Genomic DNA, 19,048 nt, shown 5'->3' with positions numbered 1-19,048 from the left:
AGGATTTCTTCGCTGTATTCTCGCTTTTTGCTCGCAGGTTTCTCTCTAGAGCTCCCCCCACAGCTTTGGAATAGATATTTGACAACACTGTTGTAAAAACTCTTTGGTGATTCTCAGACACCAGAGGCTAGTAGATCAACGACATCAAAGCAGATGGGATATTCTTTAAAACGTCTTCTTCATTCGGGTTCAGACAGCGTGAGGGAGCGCAATAATGACAGCATTTTAGCAGATTTCTTTTGGCCGTAAAGCAATTGTTTACATCGCGAGACCTGATATCACGCGATACTTCCTGACGCGGCGGCCGGCGGCCCAAAGTTGCAAGTGCGTATTTTCCGCTCACGGGCACCAGGGGGGTGACTCCGAAGCTGTTCAGTTAAGGTAAAAAAAGTTACTTAGTTCACCATTAAAGACACATGCTGAAAATTATGAAGGAAAAACGGACTAGCCAGTGAATTCAAAGACAGATTTGGAAGCTGTAAAGTGAAGGATGAACGAATAGCTGTCACTTTATCAGCAAAAAGTTCCCCATGAAATTGGCAACTTGGATTAATTACTGAGTTTATCGTAGAAAATAAAAGAATTTATGATTCACTTGACAGTATGAGTGTATGAGTGTATTTCCTTTTTCATCTCCAATAGTCGTAGTCAAAAAGAAGAACGGTGATGTCAGATTATGTGTAGACTACCGGCGATTAAGAAGAAAAAATAATCATGCTTTATAAAAATACACGAACAACCATATGAGAATAGATAAACTAACAATTATCTAAAAAAATTATCAAAATCATTTCTTATTATTGATATTAAGTTCATTTTTGTGTTTCTTCACTGTTTTGTGTGAAAGTGTGTGAGCAGCTGCAGTTTCAGTTCAGTCACTGTGACTCTGACTGACGGAGGTTTTTGTACGACTCTTTATCACTGTGTGAACACACCACCACTGTGATAACTCTGACAGTAATAATGTCCAGCATCTTCAGTCTGGACTCCACTGATGGTCAGAGTGAAATCACTGTTAGATCCACTGCCACTGAATCTAGATGGAGTTCCTGACTGACGGTATGTTGTTGCATAAACCAGGAGTTTAGGAGCTTCTCCAGGTTTCTGTAAGTACCAGGATAAATAATCATCTCCATAACTATCCCTGTACACATCTCTGCTGGTTTTACATTTGATATTCACAGTTCCTCCTGGTTGTTCTGCTGTTATTGAGGGACTCTGAGTGACGGTGATCTGTCCTCTACACTCTGAAACACAACAAGAAGAAAATCACCAGAATAAATGAATGATCTTTGCTAAAACAAGTAAATGTAAAGTAGTAAATGCAGTGCAAGTGAGTGTCACCGTTGAGGAGCAGCAGCAGAGAGCAGAAGATCAGTGTGTGTGTCCTCATCTTTACTGGGAATGAGTGAAACTGAAGGACAGAGATGTTGGATGAACAGTCTGACTGACAGACGCTGATATTGAGCTTCAGTCTCAGGGGTGGGACACAAATTCAAAGCCGTTTCCTCTCAAATGAGTCTCAGTCACGACAGAAGAGCAGAAATGAGGAATATGACAATGTTCAGAAGTTCATTTTCCTTCATCAAACACTCAATAATAGTTTGTTTCTCTGTGACTCACTCTCAGCAGCAAACTGGATGTTGGCAGTAAGAAAATCATCAAATCAGTTTAAAAATTATGATTATTAATTATTATTATTATTAATCTAAAGTGGAAACAGGCTTGAATATTTTTTTCTGATCTGTCATCTGCTCTGCTTTGTGTGTTTCATACACAACTGTACGTGTGCTTTATCATTCAGTCATAATTTTTTACAATTCAATCAACATAGTTTGAAATAAAATAATAACTTCATGTGTTTGAGTCCATTTGTGTTGTTTTCATTTCAGGTCTTTCATTGGATCAGGGCTTTTGCTCACATATTAATAAACTTCAGCGAAGCATTAAAACATCTGCAGATTCATGATGAACCTCACAGAGATTATGATAGACAGATTGAAGATAAACATGACAGACTCATATCACTCATCTCTCACTGTGTTTTATGTTTAATAGTTATTTAAAGTGTTTCAGTATTATAGAAACATCAAACTCTGAGGATGATGAACATCTGCTCTATTCTGAGAGAAACACAATCACTCCTGATGATGAAATATGAGTTTAACTCGCTCACTTTCACTGTGGGACTGAAACGAGACAGTTTTTGACTAATATGAGGTTTGTTCATATTCATTAGTTTACACTGTTTATACTTCTGAACAAGTTTTCAACAGAAATTCAGTTAAAAGTGTAGATTAAATTTGTATCTTGCTTATCAGTTAAAACTTAAAGACAGTAAGTTAAATAAATCACAAAATACATGCATAATTACACATTTATATTTTTAATTTATAGACTTATCCATAAATATAATCCATAAATAATCCATATAATCCATAAATAACTGCATTAAAAAAATAAACAAAAGTTTATTACATAAACAAAGTAATAAATCCAGCGTTCAAAAGGAGCGAGAGGCTTAGATATGTATCCGCCTTATTGATCAATGCAGAAATACACTGTTTTCTGTGAAACCTGTGTTTATAATTAAGATAATACATTAAAATAATATGGTAAGAAACACCAGTTTGCAATATCATGACGCTGTTCATCACTCACACTAACAAATCAATGCATTTTCATCTAAAATATAAATTCATATTGCTGTTAAACTCACTGCTAGAGGAAAACCTTATGGCAATATCCATATGCAGAATTATCTTATTAATGATCAACTAAATGCTGTGAGAATATGAGCTACTGTCGACTGCAGATATAGATCTTCATGTGAATAAGGTTGTTCTGAAGGGAATGAGCCAGTAGAGGTCAGTGATTATCTTCATCATCTGTCAGATCCTCTTCTTCGAGCGGATGAACTGCTGGATCATCAGGATGAGAGTCGAGGTAAGAGCAGCGCTGGCCTTCACTGGTGTGTGTTCATACAGGACTGTGTGTGTTTATCAGTGTAAGTTGATACTGTACTGACTGATTGATAAGGAGCAGAACCTGCCTGTAGTTTATAAAGAGATTGATCAGTGTGTGATGTTTTTATACTTGTAATTTGTCAGTATTGTAGTTGTTTCTTACAGTATAACCACATCTTGATCCACATGTTGAGTCTCAAATAAAAGCAACTAATGAAACTTTGTGCTTTTTAATCGACGTCCCACAGTGATTATATTCACTAGTTCTCATGAAACTTTATTAAAAGGCTTCAGATGCAGTCGACAGTTAACTTGCTCTGACTGTATTTGACAGATCCAATATGGCGATCGGCTGATATAGATCTCAGTCATATCACTGATCTAGAAGAGCACAACATCTCAAAGCTGTGCAGAGATCAGTCGGTCAGTCAGTTAACACCATATTTATATTCTCCCTAAAGATATGAATATGAGGAATTTAAAACAAATACCATTGAGACTCTGGCACCCTTATTAAAAGAAAATATATTTCCCATATATGAATGATCAATATATTAAATGGTTTAACAGTATATTTGAACATATACAGAATAATATATTGTGTTGATATATTACAATATATTGAATAATACATAATGAATTACCACTTTTCATATATTGAAAAATATGTGACAATATATTTATTAATATACCATAATGTATGTCATTTTATATTCAGTTTCTCACAACATATGCTTTTATTTCTGACCTCTATAATCTAATAAAGAGTTTAATTTATATGGTTTTATTTCAGATGTGAGTGTGACGATGTTATTTCAGATCCTCCTTTGAGCAGCTGCAGTTTCAGTTCAGTCACTGTGACTCTGACTGACGGAGGTTTTTGTACGACTCTTTATCACTGTGTGAACCACATAATGCTCTCAGGCCAGTATAAACTCTGACAGTAATAATGTCCAGCATCTTCAGTCTGGACTCCACTGATGGTCAGAGTGAAATCTCTGTTAGATCCACTGCCACTGAATCTAGATGGAGTTCCTGACTGGAGGGTGTTTGCTAAATAAATCAGGAGTTTAGGAGCTTCTCCAGGTTTCTGTAAGTACCAGGATAAACATTCATCCCCATTACTCCATCTCTGCACATCACTGCTGGTTTTACATTTGATATTCACAGTTCCTCCTGGTTGTTCTGCTGTTATTGAGGGACTCTGAGTGACGGTGATCTGTCCTCTACACTCTGAAACACAACAAGAAGAAAATACACTCAAAACTTTGACAATATACTTGAAGAAATGAATTAATATCAAACTTGTGCTCCACAAACCTTGAGCAAACGCTGTGAGAGTCCAGATGAAGATGATGATGAAGGTCATGTTGATGAAGATTGTTGTGTGTGTCAGTGATGAAGTGTTAAACTCACAGCACTATAAACACTCTCACACACTGAAGATCTGATCAATATGCAAACACACTCCACATCATTTCCCTGAAGACAGAAGAAACACTGTTTTGTCTTTTAGTGTCTTTGCTAATAAACTTCTGTGGATCATTTTCAGAAACAGAAACTCATGATTTACTTCATGTTATTTTGGGTCGATCTTCTCGCTCTAAACACTGTTTTAATGATCAGTTTCATTCAGACTTTGATGCTGAGAGAATTTAATACCTGAGCTGCAGATTTATATCATCCATGATACTGTATAACAGGTCAAAGGTCATCCAATAGAGAATGACCATCTAAATCTGGCTGAAGATTTCATTATAAAGCAGCTCAATAGAATTAGCAGAGTTTAAATCACATGTGTTTGTAAATGTGATGAATGTATTTCAGGACTGATTATGAAACAGGATTTCAGCCTTCATTCAATATCAACTATTTATTTTTGTTCATCTGAGTGTGATGGAGGTTTTTGTACGACTCTTTCACTAGAATGAAACACTGTGGTACACTTTCGGTGGAGGAACTAAACTGACGATCAGTAAGTCTTTTCTATTTTCTAATAAAAATTTTCTATAATAAGACGATTTTAATTAATTCATTTTATTTTATTTTTAGATAATTTCAGCAAGATAATTCTTTGTGATGATCTTAAAATGCCATGAATGAACCTTAAAAAAAACATCTAAAAGATGATCTCATTTGTCAATTAATATGTTTTTGAAAAGCAATTTATAATTGAACTATTTTATTATTTACTTAAGTTTTATATTTCATATTGTTTTGAAATGTTATTTTTAATTTTACATTAATAATTTAATTATTATTGGTAACATTTGACTGTATTTTAATGTAGCCTATGGATTGCAGTATTTTATGATATATTCAATTATTTCTTGATATAAATAATTTTGTCTATAATTAATAGTAAATTTAAAGGGTTTTTAAATGCATCCAAAGTTTGATAATACATTTTTTTTGTGTAAGCGTCATCATCAGACAAAGAGATATTTAGTTAATAAGCATTTTAAAAATCAACAATTTAAACTGTTAAGTTTGCTGATGATTGTAAGTGTTTTAACAGCAGAATCGAAAATATATATTCAAACTTTGCTGAAAATTACGATTGATTTTTTATGAGTATCAAAATTGACGAATATTTTTACAAATTAATATTGAAATTATTATTTAAAATTGATTTCAAAATCTTATTAAGAAATCACAATATATTAATTTTCATGTGGACAATGTTTTTAAAAATTAGATTGAGATTAAAATGTTCTGAAAAAAATCAAATGACTTTTTTTTCTTATTTTTTATTAAATTGTATAATTTGTATATTTTAAATGTCATTTCATTTTACATGAATATTTAAAATCTTATTGCTAACACTTAGTTCATTTCATGTATTGACTGCAGATACTTTAAAATCTATTCAGTAATTTCTTCATATATAATTTTGTCTATAATTCTTGGTAAATGTAACTATTAAGGGCTTTTTTAAATGCATGAAACAAAAGTTGTATAATGTGGACAACATAAATATATATCTTTATAATTTTCATTAGACAAAAAGAAACTCAGTTGAAGTACATTTTAAAAATTAATCATTTAAACTATCAAATTAGTTTCTGAATAACAACGACATCTCAATATAACCATCAATTTACTTTGACAATGTTTTTCAAACTCATTCTGTGGATCATTTAAAATGTAACTTGTATATTTAAAATCAAATGATCATTGATGAATGTGTGTGTGTGTGTGTGTGTGTGTGTCCAGCGGGTCCCTCCGTGTCTCCCTCCGTGTCTCTGCTGTCTCCCTCTTCTCTGCTGATCTCTGGAGACTCCTCCGCTCTGCTCTGCCTGCTCAGCTCTTACTCTCCACAGGGGGCGACGGTGAGCTGGACGCTGGACGGGTCAGAGGTCACCGAGGGGGTTCAGACCAGCACAGAGAGCGAGCGGGACGGTCTCTACAGTCGCAGCAGCGTCCTGAGCCTCAGCAAAGCACGCTGGGAAGCCGCAGAGCGCTTCGTCTGCAGAGGAACACATGCCGGAGCTGCTCACGAGGCCTCGTTCCTCAAGAGCTCCGAGTGCTGATGTTTCTCCAGTGAAGACCAGCGTATCTGAGCGTCACGTGATTTACAGCTCAATACTGAAGCAGTCTGTCAATGTGCTGCCATTGCTGTTCATTCAATAAAGCTTCATCTGAACGCAAGCGCACATTTGTGTTGGACTGCATCATTGATCAGTGTGTCGTTCCTTCAAAGTCCTGCACTAAAGTTTCAGCCGCTTTTGATTGATTGGAATTAGGGGTGGAACAATAATTACAGTGGATAGTGACAATATGTATCGTATTATTCACCCAAAATGAAAGTTTAGGAAGTTTACAGGGTTTTCGTGTCACTACTACATTAAACTACTGTATATAATGTTAAATATAATGTATAATAATGCAATGGGGGAATATTTGTGGGTCCTGATAATGCCAAATGTCTGATGTTACCAGTAAAAAGTGTCCTACATTATTTTAGATATATCTAGTCAGAGACATCAAGCATATTCGTCTGAAATAATTCAGTATTTTCATCTTCAGAATCATGAATATTGTTATTCTGGTGTCTCTATTGTCCTGCATTGGGTTATCAGCACCAAGTCCAAGCCTATTCATTTACACACACAATGTTAAACCAAATTGACCATTTTGATGGAGTATGGCAATAATATGGTATTGTGAGTTCAGGATGGTGACATAAGGGTCTCGTTACACCCCTAATTGTAATAGTTGAGAACAGCTGCATTCAGCAGTAAATGTGAAATGAAGCTCTTGGGGTTTGAACATGGTCACTGGAGACGAGCTGCTCTATTCTGAGACATCACAATCACTAAACCTGACAATGCAAATGAGATTTACACCTCAAACTCACAGTTTCACTCTTTTACTGGTTCAGCGCTCTGAACTGGAGCAGTTTCACTTCTGCTAAAATGAGTTATGAGTAATAAATTCATTATTAGCTTGAGATGAAGGAGCTACTTGAAAATAACTTTATGATAATACAATTACTTTAGTGTAGCTGTAAACAAAACAACTTTTGACACCATTATTGTTTGTTTGATTTCATATAAATTTACACACTCACACAGTTTTATTTGATTTAGAGCATATTAGAGTCAAACTCGTCTGTCACAGGATTGATCATAATAGAGATGATTTCAGTCATAAGTCAGTTTTGAGCATATGTAGTTCCTGTGTGTGTGTGTGTGTGTGTGTGTGTGTGTGTGTGTGTGTGTGTGTGTGTGTGTGTGTGTGTGTGTGTGTGTGTGTGTGTGTGTGTGAGTGTTTGAGCAGCTGCAGTTTCAGTTCAGTCACTGTGACTCTGACTGACGGAGGTTTTTGTACGACTCTTTATCACTGTGTGAACACATAATCACCCACACAACCATAAGAATTTGCTCTGCAATGGAAACTCTGACAGTAATAATGTCCAGCATCTTCAGTCTGGACTCCACTGATGGTCAGAGTGAAATCACTGTTAGATCCACTGCCACTGAATCTAGATGGAGTTCCTGACTGACGGTCGCTTACTGAATGAATCAGGAGTTTAGGAGCTTCTCCAGGTTTCTGTAAGTACCAGGATAGACACTGTTTGCTGCTACTACACCAGGAGAGTGTATTCTCCACCACTAATACACCAGGCTGGATCTCTGCTGGTTTTACAGGTTACAGCGACTGATTGTCCAGTTTGAGAGAGCCGCTCTGAGGGAGTTTGAGTCACTGTCTCCTGCCCAACAGATTCTGACAAGAGAGAAAGATGAGAAATCACACACACTTTTACAACCTTATATCTTCACAACACACACATAAAGATAACGAGTGAATAACGTTTGTAATCTTGAATGACACAAACCTGGACATAACACTGCCAGCGTCCAGATCAATATGGTGATGAAAGTCATTTTTGTAGGTTGAAGGTTCAGTTCTAGTGAAAAACAGTTGTTGATCATGTTTGATGTTTGACAGAGTTATAAACACATGCAGAGCACTGAAGCGTGTGTCGCTCATGTAAAACACACTCTATGCAAACGCTTCAGGAGTCACAGATTTAACTTTAATGTGCTTTCATAGTCTGGATGCCAGCCGAACTTCGCCCCGCCCACGACATTTGAGGTCGGGAAGTTAGGTCTGGACTTGATAACATAGACAGTATATACTCTGGACACAGCGACCCCATTGGATTCAACGGAGAAAAGTGAAGCAAATTAGAAGCTCTCACTTCCTGATGGCTGAGCGACTGCACTGACTCAAACTGAGCTTGACGACGTGGATGTGACGTGAGCAACCCGTCTGTCTTCTAGTAGCTGTGCTGAGAGAAATCTGAATCATTCCCTTCCGAAACTTGCAGAGACGGAGAGCGTGAGTATTAGCTGTCCATGAGCTAGGAGCAGGAGCAACTTTAAGACTCTCTATGGGCTTCTCCCTTGACTTTATAGGACTATATGCCTCCACGTCCCCCCGATTGACTGCGAGCTTCTCCTCCTGTCTATACGGTAATATCCAGATAAATTGTTAGCCTACTTTTACAAAAACTGCTTCTACGGGGCCATAACGTAAGATACAAGGTAATGGAGCATTTTATACATTGTCGTGTTTCTTTAGAAATAAACAATGGACAAATAGAGTCTTTAAACGCCTCAGATGTAAAGTTATTCGCTGTCAAAGTGACGCCAAAATGAATGGGAGTCAATGGACTGCTAACAGCAGGTGATGGCTTGTTAGCCAATGGCGGCGCCCGGGGGTGGAACACTATTCGAGAGCTCGATTACCCACCTGGATCCGTTGTGGAGCAATTAAGCACGAACCAGAGCTGTTCGGACCAATCAAATTGTCAGGGCGGGCTTTATACGATGATGGACAGATGATCAACAGTAATGTAATCATCCACGTCACCAAAGAGTGCTTGGGTTGAATATGTTTACAACAAAGATGGCTGCCGCTGGAGAATTGAGATGTGTAGATTCCGCCCTCGCGTCTGTTATAGAAGATATCGACAGCGCACTCATTTTAAAAGAGGAACAGAGAACCGCGATCAAGCCATTTGTCTATCGGAAAGATGTTTTTGCCGTCCTTCCTACGGGATTCGGCAAAAGTTGAATTTATCAGCTGGCCCCGATGGTCGCTAAGAAGATGGGGCGCAATGAAAACCCTGTGGTCATTGTGGTTTCTCCGTTGCTCTGATTGGTTGTAGGTCTATCCAACTGAGTGCAGAGGCATTTTCTTTCCTGGTTCGGTTGAAACATTCGCCTTAATCACAGCCCAATGGAGCAGATCAGACTCATATTCTGACTAGAACCTGAGTATGAAGTGTTTCTGGTATTACAGGAATATCATTAGAGGACGATGAACATCTGCTCTATTCTGAGAGAAACACAATCACTCCTTATGATGAAATATGAGTTTAACTCGCTCACTTTCACTGTTGAGGAGGTTTGTATAATAAATCAGGAGTTTCTCCAGGTTTCTGTAATTCCTGCTGAAATAGTTTATCCTCATCTAGTTGTTCACTGTAACGGGTTTGTTCATATTCATCAGTTTATCAGGTCATGTTATCATCAGCTGCCAGTTTATACCTTCCAATAATTTTGTAAAGAAGTTTTCAATAAAAATTCAGTTAAAAGCACAAATTAAAGTTCTTATCTGGCTCGTTCTTATCCGAGGCGTCTGATTGGTGCAGAGGACGGAGAGGCGTGTCTAAACTGAATTGATTATCAGAGCTACAATTAAAACAGCAAGCTCATATAAAACTCTTACTGTCTGCAGTATATATATGAATACAGTCAATAGTAAACACATTACATGTTAGTATGGGATATGTGACAGACTGACTGTGACCCAGGACTTTTATTTTGAAGGGATTGAGCACGGGTATGTGCACACAGCAAACTGTTTCCACCATTACACAGAAAAGTACACCAAAAACACTTTAAGGGTGTTTTACAATAACATACAATAAGGGTTTATTTCATTTAATTCAGTTACCAAGTTAACTTCATGCATTTCAAATAGGTACACATACCTTCTGGTGCACCACTAGTAGCCATGTTTAAACTAGCATGTGCTTATGGAAGATTACTCCATCTGGTTCTGACCTCATGGGGGAGAGGGAGGGAACCTAGTATGTAACTTTTCTTCTTATGTTTTGTCTTTATTGTTTTGAGCCCTTTATGGTACTAGAAATAAATTATGTATGGTTTAGAGTTGAAATGTCATGACAGTTAGTTTGTTTATGTCTTGTCACCTCTTTGTAATTTATAGGTTTCTCCCTAAAATGTTTTTTTTTTTTCCCCCAAAATAGGAGGAGCTAAGGCCTATAAAAGAGGTAGCCGTTTTAGGGACAAAGCGGGTGTGGAGAGGTTGAATCTTGTTTGTATTTGTGGGCCTGTACATCGGCATAGCCAACTTGCATTCGTGTATTGTCAACAATTTTGATTTATTTTCTTTGGTATGATAATTTTTGATAATCTGTTTTTTCTTTAACTTCACTATTGGCATTGGATATTGATATTTTTTGCATCTTTGGAATTAAAACCACTCTGGACTGTGCTATTTCTGCCTTTGTCCACGTCATTTACACCTCTGGCCGCTGGTACATCCTAACAGGATACTCAACTGAAATAACCATGGAGTATTATGAAAATGAAGATCTATTATTATGACCGCTAGCGAAAGCGGTCATATAGGGATTGTCAAAGTTTTTTTTTTTTTTTTTTTTCGTCAATCTACTGAATTTTTCGTCAACGATACCAGGGACACCGAAACACCGGGGAACATGAAATTTGGTGGGCATGTAGCCCCACTAGACTTCTACGGAAAAATTTCGTTTGGTCCCCGGGGGCCACTTCCCCCCCGCGCTGGGCCCCCCCAAACCCAAAAAATGTAGTTTTTCCTAAATAACTACCTGAACCGTGGCACCGAGGATGAAGACATTTTTATGGTATGTTGGTCTACTAGACTTTTACAGAAAAATTTCGTTTGGTCCCTGGGGGCCACTCCCCCCCCCGCGCTGGGCCCCCCGTAAATTTTTTGTCAATGATACCAGGGACACCGAAGCACCGGGGAACATGAAATTTGGTGGGTATGTAGCCCCACTAGACTTCTACGGAAAAATTTCGTTTGGTCCCCGGGGGCCACTCCCCCCCCGCGCTGGGCCCCCCGTAAATTTTTCGTCAACGATACCAGGGACACCGAAGCACCGGGGAACATGAAATTTGGTGGGCATGTAGCCCCACTAGACTTCTACGGAAAAATTTCGTTTGGTCCCCGGGGGCCACTCCCCCCCGCGCTGGGCCCCCCCAAACCCAAAAAATGCAGTTTTTCCTAAATAACTACCTGAACCGTGGCACCGAGGATGAAGAAATTTTTATGGTATGTTGGTCTACTAGACTTTTACAGAAAAATTTCGTTTGGTCCCCGGGGGCCACTCCCCCCCGCGCTGGGCCCCCCATGAATTTTTCGTCAACTATACCAGGGACACCGAAACACCGGGGAACATGAAATTTGGTGGGCATGTAGCCCCACTAGACTTTTACGGAAAAATTTCGTTTGGTCCCCGGGGGCCACTCCCCCCCCGCGCTGGGCCCCCCGTGTTTTTTTTTTTTTTTTTTCGTCAATCTACTGAATTTTTCGTCAACGATACCAGGGACGATACCTAAGTTAACGAGGCAATTTATACTTAGCGCTCGCCGGTGTAGGCTACTATTCTTTGGAACGACAGGGTGCGACTCGGTGTAATTGTCCTCTAAACCATCAGGAATCAGCGGTGAGAAGTAAGGTACACTCGTGAATGTTTATTTTAGTACAACAACACTTAGTACACCAAACCCACACTATAAAAGAATCGTGTAAAGCAACCAGATTATTCCTTGTGACAAAAAAATGTGATATAAGAATGTAACCTACAACTAAATTAACGTTATCTTACATAATTTCTAAACATTTTCATTTAGTTTTGTGAACCTTTTTATAAAACATGGCCATTTATTTTTATTTAAAGGGATTATGCCTGCTATTGTAGGCTCATTTTGTTAATGTAAGCAACTAATTTAGACGCAAGAACTGGGTGCCGGTGCTGTGAGATTTACATGCTCGGCCAGATTCGGCTCGAAGTCGTGCGTCTTCGGATGCGGACTGCCGTGCGCGCTAAAAAGCTGCGCACTGCCCACCGCCACACGAAATGTGGCCTTGCGCACCCAACGCACGCGACCGCCCACACTGCAATGACGACATTTTGCCATGCGCACCCTTGCGCTCGTGCATCTGCACATAAATAAGAGATGCTTTATTTTCAGTTTTATAGCTGATTGTCTTATTTTGTTTACATCTTACTTTACACACTTCAGGGCAGGCTGTTGCAGCTATCTCAGGGGAGAGACTGTATGACACTATGTGGTACAGCCTGAGACATGCACAATACAAAAAAATTGCCTTCTGCATTTTTGTTTTGCTTTTCCCTCCATTGTACCGAACTCGTACCGAACCGTGATGTCTGAACCAAGGTATGAACCGAACCGTGACTTCTGTGTACCGTTCCACCCCTAGTATATACATAAACATGCAATACAGCCAAATTGCTCCACGTCATTTATTTTTGTGGAAAGCCAGTGCAGGCCTGAGCGGCGGTCATATTTTGTACCGCCATGCGGTACATCTAGTTAGTAAAATGGGGCAACTAGGGCAAACTGAAATCACTCAGATCTCAAATGTGTCACTGATCTATAATCTATAAGAGCACAAAATCTCTTTCTGAAATCTATAATTATTAAGAGTGTCAGATTAATTTAGATGGTTTTATTTCAGATGCAAGTGTGACGATGTTATTTCAGATCCTCCTTTGAGCAGCTGCAGTTTCAGTTCAGTCACTGTGACTCTGACTGACGGAGGTTTTTGTACGACTCTTTATCACTGTGTGAATGTATAATCACTCTCACAACCACCATAAGAATCTGTTCTGCAGTGGAAACTCTGACAGTAATAATGTCCAGCATCTTCAGTCTGGACTCCACTGATGGTCAGAGTGAAATCACTGTTAGATCCACTGCCACTGAATCTAGATGGAGTTCCTGACTCGAGGGTGTCTGCTCTATAAATCAGGAGTTTAGGAGCTTCTCCAGGTTTCTGTAAGTACCAAGCTAAGAAATCATCATTGAACACATCTCTGCTGGTTTTACATTTGATATTCACAGTTCCTCCTGGTTGTTCTGCTGTTATTGAGGGACTCTGAGTGACGGTGATCTGTCCTCTACACTCTGAAACACAACAAGAAGAAAATACACTCAAAACTTTGACAATATACTTGAAGAAATGAATTAATATCAAACTTGTGCTCCACAAACCTTGAGCAAACGCTGTGAGAGTCCAGATGAAGATGATGATGAAGGTCATGTTGATGAAGATTGTTGTGTGTGTCAGTGATGAAGTGTTAAACTCACAGCACTATAAACACTCTCACACACTGAAGATCTGATCAATATGCAAACACACTCCACATCATTTCCCTGAAGACAGTCACTCATTAACAGACACAAAACACAATCACTGAAGTGAGAACAGAGTAAAATTTAGGTTTTCATAATATTTGATCTTCTACAATTGTAAAAATTTTAAAAATTATATCATTCAATTCAGTTCTGATTACATCTATAAGTATGTGATTTTGGACGGCACGCTTTGTATAAAGGTCATATGAAGGAGTTTTTAATACTGCCTTTTTTCGAAAAGAAGTTTCCTCATCTGAACAATCGGTATGTTAAACAACAGTGCGATCCATTAAACTCACTGTACTTATATCCCTCACAGCCTCGTTTTCATTCCTGTCTAAAAATAAATGCCTTCTGGTTTGTATTTCCACAGCATGAAGGGAAGATCTTACACATTTATGAATGAACCGCTCGTTTTAAAATCTTCCCGGTCTACTGACGTTATTATGACATCCACTTCAAACATTACAGTGCTCATGATTACTTTAGTTAACTCTACAACAAGTAAATCCACTTCAGCTAAATACTCTTAGACAGTGATGCCATAGAAATGTACAGAGCTAACGCAAAAACGGACATTCAAAGACAAAACTCTAAAGATGCTGTGGACTTGTTTCTCTAAGGTCTATAAGGAGGCTCTGAAGAGTCTTAAAGGGATATTTCAAATAATAATGAAAACCTGTCATAATTTACTCACTCTCATATGCTTGTTCCAGTCATGTATGATTTTCATTTCTTCTGCATAAAGTTGAAACATGTCTATTCACATGCATTGTGAATACGTGGTGCACATGAGACCAGTGACCAACAGGGGGAGCAAGAGACAATCCATCAGGAGCAGAAGGTAAAAGTTCATTAATGTAAATCAAAGACATAAACTCTGCTCAAATTTATTTTGTTGGTTAGTATTTGCTTTATGTGAGTGAAATATAGGCTATTTTTTTAAATGGCAGATGACTGGAAAAGTCATGGAAATTCATTGATCATACGATGAAGAGGACTGACTGAAGTATAAACCAGAGAATATAGGCTATGCAAATGGTAGTATAGTAACGCTGTTGTTTTCACACAACCTCATTTGTAATCTTATTAAAATAAGCCATTAAAGACATCATGGATTTAATTACTTAAAGATAATTTGATTAGATTGTTGACTTGAGCTTTCTCAATCTCTGTTTGTCTGATCTGTGGTGAAAGTAATGAGAAGATTTTAAAAAGAAAAACAAATCTTTGATCATACGCCAAATATGGAAATCATAATGTGGCCAAAGGTAAATTATTAGAAACAGAAATGAGTCCATCAGGTCCATTTGGTCCAAAAGGTTTCTCTCTTTCACGGCTCATTTTGCTCTGAATCAGTTCATCTGTGACTCTTGTACATGAGGATCTAAACAGCGGCTTTATGGAAGATGATTAATAAACTATTCAAGCAACAACATGTTTATGATTCACTTTACAGTATGAGTGTATGATTAAGAAGAAAAAATAATCATGCTTTATAAAAATACATGAACAACCATATGAGAATAAACCATCAATTATGTGATCAAAATAATTTCTTTTTATCTTCAGTAATATTAATGAAGTGCTGAAAAATTGATATTAAGTTCATTTTTGTGTTTCTGTTGAGTGTGTGTGTGTGTGTGTGTGTGTGAGAGTGTGTGAGCAGCTGCAGTTTCAGTTCAGTCACTGTGACTCTGACTGACGGAGGTTTTTGTACGACTCTTTATCACTGTGTGAACACATAATCACTGTTGACTTCATGTACACTCATACAGTAATAATGTCCAGCATCTTCAGTCTGGACTCCACTGATGGTCAGAGTGAAATCACTGTTAGATCCACGGCCACTGAATCTAGATGGAGTTCCTGACTCGAGGGTGTTGGCCCAATAAATCAGGAGTTTAGGAGCTTCTCCAGGTTTCTGTAAGTACCAGCTGAATAAGTACACACTCCCAACACTGTACACATCTCTGCTGGTTTTACATTTGATATTCACAGTTCCTCCTGGTTGTTCTGCTGTTATTGAGGGACTCTGAGTGACGGTGATCTGTCCTCTACACTCTGAAACACAACAAGAAGAAAGTCACCAGAATAAATGAAAGATCTTTGCTAAAACAAGTAAATGTAAAGCAGTAAATGCAGTGAAAGTGAGTGTCACCGTTGAGGAGCAGCAGCAGAGAGCAGAAGATCAGTGTGTGTGTCCTCATCTTTACTGGGAATGAGTGAAACTGAAGGACAGAGATGTTGGATGAACAGTCTGACTGACAGACGCTGATATTGAGCTTCAGTCTCAGGGGTGGGACACAAATTCAAAGCCGTTTCCTCTCAAATGAGTCTCAGTCACGACAGAAGAGCAGAAATGAGGAATATGACAATGTTCAGAAGTTCATTTTCCCTCATCAAACACTCAATAATAGTTTGTTTCTCTGTGATTCACTCTCAGCAGCAAACTGGATGGTGGCAGTAAGTAAATCATCAAATCATTTTAAAAATAACTGGTAAATATTATTATTATTATCAATCTAAGGTGGAAACAGGCTTGAATATATATTTCTTTTGGACTGTTCTTCATCATTTTCTGATCTGTCATCTGCTCTGCTTTGTGTGTTTCATACACAACTGTACGTGTGCTTTATCATTCAGTCATAATTTTATTACAATTCAATCAACATAGTTTGAAATAAAAGAATAACTTCATGTGTTTGAGTCCTTTTGTGATTGTGAATAGTCCTCTATTCTTATTTTTTTTAAATATATAAATCCATAAACAAAGTAATAATTCCAGCGCTCAATAGGAGGGAGAGGCTTAGATATATATCCGCCTTATTGATCAATGCATAAATAAGTGTTGACTTATTCACTGAAACCAGTGTTTATAATTAAGATAATACATTAAAATAATATGGTAAGAAATACCAGTTTGCAATATCATGACGCTGTTCATCTCACACTAACAAATCAATGCATTTTCATCGAAAATATCAACGCATTGTGGTGAGAATGCGCTGCTTTGTGTTTATATAACTCAATAAGCAATATCCATATGCAGAATTATCTTATTAATGATCAACTAAATGCTGTGAGAATATGAGCTACTGTCGACTGCAGATATAGATCTTCATTCATGTGAATAAGGTTGTTCTGAAGGGAATGAGCCAGTAGAGGTCAGTGATTATCTTCATCATCTGTCAGTGATCCTCTTCTTCGAGCGGATGAACTGCTGGATCATCAGGATGAGAGTCGAGGTCTAAGAGCAGCGCTGGCCTTCACTGGTGTGTGTTCATACAGGACTGTGTGTGTTTATCAGTGTAAGTTGATACTGTACTGACTGATTGATAAGGAGCAGAACCTGCCTGTAGTTTATAAAGAGATTGATCAGTGTTTGATGTTTTTATACTTGTAATTTGTCAGTATTGTAGTTGTTTCTTACAGTATAACCACATCTTGATCCACATGTTGAGTCTCAAATAAAAGCAACTAATGGAACTTTGTGCTTTTTAATCGACGTCCCACAGTGATTATATTCACTAGTTCTCATGAAACTTTATTAAAAGGCTTCAGATGCAGTCGACAGTTAACTTGCTCTTGACTGTATTTGACAGATCCAATATGGCGAACGGCTGATATAGATCTCAGTCATATCACTGATCTAGAAGAGCACAAAAGAGTCTCTGGACTGGCACCCTTATGAAAAGAAAATATATTTTCCCATATATGAATGATCAATACATTAAATGGTTTTACGTGTTTTACAGTATATTTGAAAATATACAGAATAATATATTGTGTTAATATATTACATATCAACTATATATAATAATAATTATATATGTGTGTGTGTGTGTGTGTGTGTGTGTGTGTGTGTGTGTGTGTGTGTGTGTGTGTGTGTGTGTGTGTGTGAACATACATTCACATTTATATGGGAACATGTATGTGCAATATATGTACACAATAATTAATAATATTTTATATTTATTAATATATAGCCATGGTCAATGCATATATTGCAGTATATTGAAAAATATAAGCACTAGTTTCCCATATATGGAAATGTATTATGTAATATATCGCATTATATTTTGCAGTATATTCCCATATATTTTTGTTCTGTAAGGGCAGGGACACTGGTGGACTTTGTCTAGTTGTTTCTCTCACTGTTATTTCTGACCTCTATAATCTATTAAAGAGTTTAATTTAGATGGTTTTATTTCAGATGTAAGTGTGACGATGTTATTTCAGATCCTCCTTTGAGCAGCTGCAGTTTCAGTTCAGTCACTGTGACTCTGACTGACGGAGGTTTTTGTACGACTCTTTATCACTGTGTGAACACCCAGTTACTGTTGATGTAGTGTACACTCATACAGTAATAATGTCCAGCATCTTCAGTCTGGACTCCACTGATGGTCAGACTGAAATCTGTTCCATAATCTGCTCCATTGCCAGTGAATCTAGATGGAGTTCCTGACTGTCGTGATCTAATGTTATAAATGAGGAGTTTAGGAGCTTCTCCAGGTTTCTGCAGATACCAGGAGAGACAGGAGCCACAACTCCCCCAAGAACGATGTCCAATTCCTCTGTTAGTTTTACAGTTTATAGAAACTGTTCCTCCTTGAACGGCTGCTTCTGAGGGAGTCTGAGTCACAGAAACCTGGCCTGTAATTTCTGTCAATGACATTTCATAAAATCCTTATTACAACAATCACTAAAGTCAAAGTATCCAGAACAAAATCTAGACTGAACATCAAAAGCATATAAATCACATCTTGAGTTATTAATAGAGTAAATGAACCTTGAACAGAAAGAATGAAAGTCCAGATACAGACGCTGATGATCATCATTCTTCTTATCGGTGGTTTACTTTCAGTCTGAATGAAGAAAAGCTGTCAGTGATGAAGTGTTAAACTCACAGCACTATAAACACTCTCACACACTGAAGATCTGATCAATATGCAAACACACTCCACATCATTTCCCTGAAGACAGAAGAAACACTCTCATTATGTTTGTGCAACAGCTTTGTATAGATGTTTATGTACTTGTTGCATTATTTTGGGCTGAGCTAAAACACAATAATGAGTGATTTGATGAAGACAGTAAATGTTCTTGATTGAC

At 37.8% G+C, this 19,048-nt stretch overlaps 1 long non-coding RNA gene and 3 gene segments (V, D, J or C); 1 reads left to right on the top strand and 3 right to left on the bottom strand.

The window, feature by feature from the left end:
* Positions 1-408: 408 nt before the first annotated feature.
* Positions 409-1,712, bottom strand: LOC311284477 (immunoglobulin kappa variable 4-1-like). The segment is given in 2 exons: positions 1,345-1,712; positions 409-1,247 (listed from the first exon to the last, which is right to left on the bottom strand).
* Positions 1,713-4,292: 2,580 nt separating this feature from the next.
* Positions 4,293-6,622, top strand: LOC311284499. Its single transcript, XR_014626242.1, has 2 exons — positions 4,293-4,941; positions 6,183-6,622. It is a non-coding gene; the product is annotated as an uncharacterized lncRNA (long non-coding RNA).
* Positions 6,623-11,944: 5,322 nt separating this feature from the next.
* LOC311284474 (Ig kappa chain V region 4135-like) lies at positions 11,945-13,860 on the bottom strand. The segment is given in 2 exons: positions 13,790-13,860; positions 11,945-13,702 (listed from the first exon to the last, which is right to left on the bottom strand).
* A 1,802-nt stretch (positions 13,861-15,662) lies between these two features.
* LOC311283993 (immunoglobulin kappa variable 4-1-like) lies at positions 15,663-16,143 on the bottom strand. The segment is given in 2 exons: positions 16,095-16,143; positions 15,663-15,997 (listed from the first exon to the last, which is right to left on the bottom strand).
* Between the last annotated feature and the right edge of the window lie 2,905 nt (positions 16,144-19,048).

This window comes from Rutilus rutilus (genome assembly GCF_951802725.1).
Source record: "Rutilus rutilus genome assembly, chromosome: 24".
Classification (NCBI taxonomy): Eukaryota; Metazoa; Chordata; class Actinopteri; order Cypriniformes; family Leuciscidae; genus Rutilus; species Rutilus rutilus.
The sequence above is the reverse complement of the archived record's forward strand: the minus strand, read 5'-3'. Positions and strand labels throughout refer to the sequence as shown.